Source organism: Aethalodelphis obliquidens, unplaced genomic scaffold (genome assembly GCF_003676395.1).
Source record: "Aethalodelphis obliquidens isolate GAN/ISIS:26980383/991018 unplaced genomic scaffold, ASM367639v1 scaffold79, whole genome shotgun sequence".
NCBI lineage: Eukaryota > Metazoa > Chordata > Mammalia > Artiodactyla > Delphinidae > Aethalodelphis > Aethalodelphis obliquidens.
The window spans coordinates 2172294-2180651 of NW_020838023.1; the positions used below are offsets into that span (position 1 = coordinate 2172294).

General features: G+C 33.1%; 1 pseudogene; it reads right to left on the reverse strand.

Moving 5' to 3' along the window:
* Positions 1-1294: 1294 nt before the first annotated feature.
* On the reverse strand, positions 1295-1393 carry LOC113612610 (uncharacterized; annotated as a pseudogene).
* Positions 1394-8358: the final 6965 nt, after the last annotated feature.

The window sequence follows — 8358 nt, forward strand, 5'->3', positions numbered from 1 at the left end:
ATTCTTAGAAAGGTATAACCTTCCAAGACTGAAGCAGGAAGAAATAGAAAATATGAACAGAGCAATTACAAGTAATGAAATTGAAGCTGTGATTAAAAATCTTCCAACGGGGCTTACTTGGTGATGCAGTGGTTGAGAGTCTGCCTGCCGATGCAGGGGACACGGGTTCATGCCCCGGTCTGGGAAGATCCCACATGCCACGGAGCAGCTAAGCCCATGAGCCATGGCCACTGAGCCTGCATGTCCGGAGCCTGTGCTCCACAACGGGAGAGGCCACAACAGTGAGAGGCCCGCGTACCGCAAAACAAACAAACAAACAAACAAAAAAACCACATTCTGGAGTTATTATTAGAAAACATAATATATCTTTTATAGAGATTGATGATTTCCATCATTTACATATATTTGGAGCCAGATACCTTATTTTTCTTATGATTTGTGTGAGAAATCTCAACCTTACAGATCTTACAAGTTCAAAGCACCTTATGTTAGCATTTGAAGTCTCCCCTGAGCAAATAATGGCAACCTAACAGAAAGATGAACCTGCACATCAGTGCAATATATTTTAACATACCACATTTTTAAACCTACCGATATTCTCCCTGGAAAGTACCTGAGAGTATGCATGGAATTATGTTCCATGGAAACATATTAGGAAAGCCAGAAGTTTCTATCAGTGGAATATGATTCTCTGAACATCAATAACTAGACACAAGTTTGAAATCCTGCACATAGACACTGACTTTGGGATATAGACTTTCTTCTTAGAAGATGCACCTTGTGTTTCAAGCTATTAGATATGCTAAGATTGGACTATATTACTTTGCCTAACTGCTTCCTATTATATCAAAAAGTATTCTTTTTTCCAGGTGTATTTTTAATTGAAGTTACAGTTCTCTCTAAGAACTGAGTGGAAAATGTTGTTTAGAACCATATTCAGCTATCATGGTATTTTCTAGGTAAAATGAATCATTTAAATAAGTTTCTCCCACTGGTCATTGTTCAGTTTCAGTTTTACATTTCAAAATAAAGAAAAACATTTCAAAATAAAGAAAAATAAAACATTTCAAAATAAAGAAAAAACAATGAAATGTAAAAACAATACCTTGTCTTTTTAAAAAAATTTGACATATTTAACATGTTACATTTTGTAAGTTGGTATATAAGATGCTACTTTGATACATTTGTATATTGTAACATGGTTGCCATTGAAGCAACATTTATCATATTATTTGACTGTAGTATAATGTTACTCTATATATTTATTATTCTATAGTTTATTTACTACTTGTTACAAACAAAAGAAAGCTTCATGAATTTGCATGTCATCCTTGTTCAGGGACCATGCTAATCTGTATTCTAATTTTAGCATATGTGCTGTGCAAGTGAGCACTTGATATACTGCCTTGAGTTACTGCAAATAAGGTAAACTTACATTATTACAAACATCTGCTCTATGAGCAGCTAAAATATTAGAAATCAAGGTAGTGGACTGTGATAACTGGTACAAAAATATAATTTAATAAGTGTTCTTTAATTCAGAAACATATTCAGATAAGAGAAAGCCATAAGAATTTCAGTAGAATGCACGGAGGATATTTTATTGAAAGAAAACTAGTAATGATGTGGCTTTTGCACTATATTATTTTTGTAAATACTCACTCTGCCTACTACTTACATGGGTTAAGTAATATTTGCTACTCTTTGGTGCTGGACTTGGTCATATAACTTGCTTTGAATAATTGGATGTTGGCAGATGTGACAAAAGCTGAGAGTCGCTCTCACATCTCTTTCACAACCATGAGAAAATCATGTCCATGTTGACTACTGAGCCCAGGAGAAAGATATAAACTTTGGGGGCAGAAATCATTATTCCTATCTTTTCCTAGCCTAAATCTATTCTGAATAAATGGCAGTGGTTTTAACACAATGACCTTTAAGAATTTTGCTGCCTTTATATGGCAATAGCTAACTGATTGCACTGAATTCAAGACACACTGAAACATTCATCTTTTTTACAATGTCTTGACACATTAGATTTCCTTAGCCTAGCATCCTCATACCTTTTTAAAGCTTATCTTTCATGGTCCTCTTCAAATGACACATTTCTCTGAAAGCATCAATTATTTATCAACTTATATCTGTTTCTCCGAGCACAATTTTTGTGTTGTTTTACAACACTAATAAATCATACCTTGTGTTATATCTGTGTATTTTTCATATATCTACTTCTGGATTCTACCTCTGAAGAGTGGTTTGTATCACATTTATGTCACTATTCTTAGTTTTTAGAATCTGGATATTGGTTATTTTTAATATTTCATAAATATTTTTGCAATGAATAAATATATATTAAGCAATGTATTGGGGAGTCCTAATCAAAAATAGAAGCCTATTATTGCTCTATTAGAGGGGTAAGATGGGGAAATATGTCAATTATTATACGAGCAAATATAAGCATAAATTAAATACATTACAGAGCAGTCTTGGGCTCTTTGACTTACAGAGCTGAGAACTCCTTAGCTGGTTTTGACTTGCCATCAACATCAAGTTCCTTTACTGTGATTAGAAAACCTCTGCTCTAAACCGCTGATATTGAGTAGATGTTTTCCTAAATTTCTTTAAAATTAGTAGAAAAGCATTTGCTTGATGTACAGATGCTTTTACACTGGTGAATAAAGCAATATGTTTGAGCTACATTATTAAAATACCTTTAAGTATTTCTCCTGCTACAACCTAGAAACCACAAGGAGTCTTGGTACATTCTAAATGTATCTAAATGGAGAATGGCATTTAGAATCCAACATCTGGGCTCTGGGTGTGCTCTGTACCACGTGGGTGCTATTGCTTCTAGGTCCTCTCAGTGTATAGTGTTAAGGAATATAAGTACATATACTAACCCATATAAATAAACATGTCTATATCTAATTATTTGTGTGTGGATATAAATATATATCCCCACAGTTGACCTTTCAGCACGTGGGCTGGGGGGCTAACCCTCAATGCAGTCAAAAATCCACGTATAGCTTACAGTTGGCCCTCTGCACTCAGCTCCTCCGTATCAGCAATTCCACATCCGTGTATTCAACCAATGATAGATCATGTAGTATCATAATATTTACTGAAAGAAATCTGCATTTAAGTGGACTCATGCATTTCAAACTCATGTTGTTCAAGGGTCAACTGTATACACACAATGCATTTTATGAGTCATAAGTTCACCATATATATAAAATATATATACATATGTGTGTGTATATATATATACATGTATATATGTGTGTGTGTGTGTGTGTGTGTGTATATATATATATATATATAAAACTTTGTACTAGTTAAGTCGAATCCAAATCCAACATCACAGAGTTAAATGTAGCCTGCCTCCTTCCTTTATTTGTGAATTATTTCTCCAACAGTGAGAAACCTGGTTCTTATTTGCTACAATATACTTGTTTGATTAACTACAGTGTACTTACAAAGCAATTTAAGAATTGCTACCCATATTTCCATGCTTCTGCTTGAAACATATTTATTCAGTATTCAGTCAAGGTACTGTTTCCTGAAGTTACTTAAAATTGCTTTTTCTGTTGTACTGAACAGCATGGTAACAGTTAGGTTTATTATTGTTGGTATTTTATTTTTAGTTTTCCCACATCCAGGTTGATTTTAATTGTTCATTTATTTTGGGGGTATGTTAATGGCATGTGAAATATGGCTATGGTTCTAATACAAAAGATAATGAGAAATGTCACTTCCTCCTAATCTTGGCTATTATATTACCAATACCTGCTTTTTTCCATTCCATTCCTATCCACCTCTGATAGGAAACTAAACCCTTTAGTTTCTGGTTTATCCTTCCATCAATGCCAGAAAATACATTCTCAAAAAAAGATGCAGGCTTGTTGAAAACACAGGTGCCAAACTGAAGTAGCTATGACCAATTTGAGCAAAAAAAAAATATGATAGAAGTTGATTCTTACCCATAAAGCCAAAATAATAGTGGATCCGTAAATATAAAAATACCACTCTTAAAGTAGATATTAACCAAAAAAGAAAGACAATAGCTTTAGAGTGAAACAAATAGGAGGGACGACATCACCAGTAATAACACATAACAGCAATATGAACCTTGTGAAGTGATGCTTTAAGAACTCAACATCAGCCCTGTGATATTCTTGACAAAAATACAGAGTAATGAAGAAGTCTCACACTCAACCAAATTGACTGACATTCGTTACAGTAATTTATCAATATTCTTTGAAAGTATCGAGGTCATGAAAGACAAGGAAAGTCTGAACTTACAGACTAAAAGAAACTAAAGAGAAATAATAACTAAATGCAATGTGGGATCCTGGATTTGATATTGGAGCAAAAGGAAAATGTTAGTGCAAAAACTGGTGAAATTTGAATAAAACTTTTAGTTTAGTTCATAGTATCGTACCAGTGTTCATTTTCTGGTTCTGACAATAACACTGTGGCTATGTCAAATGGAAGTATTAGAGAAAGGAGAAGGAAGGATATATGAAAACTCTTTGTAGAATTTTTAAACTATTCTCCAAGTCTAAAGTTAGTTCTAAAAACTCTTTAAAAAGATCTCTACTTTTCTTTAGATTCAAATATTTTATTAATAATTATCAAAACTGTGGGTAGCTTTAAATACCTTTCATGCCAAAATTTGGAGTGAATCCAGCTCTCTTGATTCCAAGTTCAATAATCTTTCCATTACTCTTTATTCTTCCCAATGTTCTCGGGATATTTTACTCAAAGTACAATTGATTTGGTAATGCATTAAACCTGAATTCTATTGTTAGGCATTATAAACTATGAAGCTCATTCTTAAAAAAGCTCATAGATCCCTATTCTTGACTCCCCTTAAAATAATCCATAAACTCCTCCACTTAATTTTGTGGCTACTCAATTAGTTGCACTCTACAAAAGAGTGAGATATCCAAGATATATTTTTAATAAGGCAGTAGACTGCTTTTTAATATATATCTTAGAATTGGAGAGCAGTGAAAAATCATTTAGAATATTTTTATATTCCTTTCCTATCCTAAGCTTGTCCTTAAAATTGGTAGTTTCAAATTATCTCTGTGGTTTTATAATACCCTTTCTGCTTCTTTGGGTGACATTAAAAAAATCTTTAATAAGATACTATTTATTTTTAAAAACACTATAAATAGAGAACAAATACTTATTAATGCATACAGTAAATATATTTCTCCCTGACCTCCAAAATCAGCATTTTCATTCTTTAAGCCATAGTTGAAATCATACTACCAGTTGCTAAATTATCAAATAATACTATCAGGAATTATTGGATATTTTCATTTTGTGTTTTGATTCGGCTGCATTTTCCAGTGCTACATTTTTATGCGATTGGTAGATTGTTATTTAAATGACACCAGTGCCTGTTAAAAACATGCAGAAAATTAAGCTCACGGAGTCACATGCTGAATTTTATAGATGGTTCTATAGTGATACTGTTATTAGTATTGATCTATTAAAGTTTATAGCAGCTAATGAAAATAGTATTATATAAATGTGGTATATAGAAATTAATCATTGGTTAAAATTATCATTTGGGGATTTATCAGTAAAATAAAGATTTTATTAATTTAAAATTCTAGATTTGGAATTATCAGGCTAAATTTTCCAAATTTATAGCATTTCCTTGAATCTTGCAGTATAGCATCTGTAATGTCATTCTTTAAGTAACTGATTTTGCATGAGCTTCATTCCCATTTTGATTAGCTAATTGAGATTATAATTGGCATTTTAACGTAAAACTTAAAGTGAAGTTACTTCTAAGAAAGATCCTGGGTGGAAACACACAGAGACAAATCTATTTAAACAGCACATTATTTTGAGGATCCCACAGAATTGAACTCAATAGGAGCCGTTGATAATGCCAACCCTGGGGACATCCTTATTAATCTGCCCACCAAGTGGACTGTGTGTGTGTTATGAACTCTGTGGGTTAGCAATAGCCACTAATTTAAAGCTGGTAGAAGAGTCACTCCAGATACTTAAAATGCAGTCACCTACACTTTTCTGGCATTTCACATAAAACTAAGTCAGTGTAAAGTTGGTGAAGTAGACTTGAGACACTCCAAGGTGATACATGAAGTTGTCTTGTGGTTTTGTAATGCCAAGTTGAATATGAATGTTTAGACTTTCAAGGATTTCCTCTTTTTGGCATGGTGGGAATGAGGGACATATCATCAAATGTTCACTGAGTGTTTATAATTCTTGGTCTCCAGATATAAGAAAGTAAAGAAGGATATTCCGTCTAAACTAAAATGTGCTTCAATAGGATAGTTTCCAAATGACTGATGTATGTGATGATGATGATGATAGGGTGATGAAGACGATGATAATAAACTATTTTAAATTTAAATACAAAAAAAAATAAAATAACAGAAGGAGCATATTTAGGTAGGGTGTGGTTGTCAGAGCTCAGAAAACGACCACTGAAAACTTGTGCCCACATTCATGTCCTCAAATTTGTCTTCATTCTTTCTCTGGGTTAGGGAGTGTTTTATTGAAACCACTTCCATTAACTTCAAATGTAGACTAAAGAGAGATGTAACCCAAGTTAAGCTTCCTTTCAATCTTTTCCTATATGTACTGTTGATAGCAGAATTTCTAAAGTAGTCACATGGAATTTGGAGTTTAAAGTGTTTCGGGGACCAATCCCAAGTTTGCTCATTATTTTTACTCTCTTAGTCATTACACTGTCAATCTTGGAAACCGTAAGTAAACCTAAGTTTTTCAAGTTACTGTATTACTTGGAAACCTATACGTTAAATTTCCCCATCCTCCACCAGGGAAAGTTACTATAATATATAGTATTATAGTATAGTATTATATATATATAATATATATATTATATATATGTATATAATATATATATAATATATTACATCTCATAAGATATAAATCTCATAGGATTTTCTAGTACAATTTACATAAAACCCACATGCTTCTGGATCAAAAACAGTTAACGAAAATCTAACAACAGTGCCATTAGAAGAGGCATAAGGCAGAAGCTCATTCACAGATTCATTTACAAGATGAAAACACTGCTAGAATCACATAAACTTTTTGTTCTATATTGTATAGTTGTAGAAATAAGATTAGTTACTGGTGAATTATGACATGTCTCTTTACCATCCCCCAAACAGGATAAGCATATTTTGAAGTATTAAAGTTCAAGTGAACTTTAATACTTTGGTGTTGATTTTACCTCCAAGTCTATGGTAGTCTTCATTCTTAAGCCATAGTATTTTTAAAAGTATGAAAAAAAATAGCATCGCCAAAAACTGGTTTTGCTTTAGCTTGGTATTATTAGAAATATAATTCAGTTTGTGTAGATTCTTGTGTTCTTCCTATAGTGAGTCTGGTCACTAACAATATTTAACCTATAAATTTTAAAGTATCACATTTTTATGGGCAGTTCTGCTGATGTTTTTTCTTTCTAATTTTTATATAATTTTTAAAGTTTACTTTTCATTTGCAGTTATTACAAAATATTGGTTATATTCCCCATGTTGTACAATATATCCTTGTGCCTATCTTACACCCAATAGTTTGTGCTCCCACTCCCCCCGCCCCGTCCCCATTGGTAGCCACTAGTTTGCTCTCTACATCTGTGAGTCTGCTTCTTTATTGTTATATTTAGTTTGTTGTATTTTTTAGATTCCACATATAAGTGACATACAGTGTTTGTCTTTCTCTGTCTGACTTATTTCACTTAGCATAACTCCCTCCAAGTCCATCCATGTTGCTGCAAATGGCAAAATTTCAATCTTTTTTATGGCTGAGTAGTATTCCATTGTATGTATGTGTGTGTGTGTGTGTGTGTGTGTGTGTGTATACATCTTCTTTATCCATTCATCTATTGATGAGCACTTAGGTTGCTTTCCTCTCTTGGCAATTGCAAATAATGCTGCTATGAACATTGGGGTACATGTCTCTTTTCAAATTAGTGTGTTTGTTTTTTTCAGATGTATACCCTGGAGTGGAATTGCTGGGTCATATAGTCTTTCTATTTTTAGTGTTTTGAGAAACCTCCATACTGTTTTCCACAGTGGCTACACCAGTTTACATTCCCACCAACACTGTACAAGGGTTCCCTTTCCTCCACATCCTCACCAACATGTGTTATTTGTGTTCTTTTTGGTGATGGCCATTCTGACAGGTATGAGGTGATATCTCATTATGGTTTTGATTTGCGTTTCCCTAATGATTAGTGGTGCTGAGCATCTTACGAGCCTGTTGGCCTCTGTGTTTCCTCTTTGGAAAGATACCTATTCAGTTCTTCTCATTTTTTTTTTTTTAATAAATTTATTTATT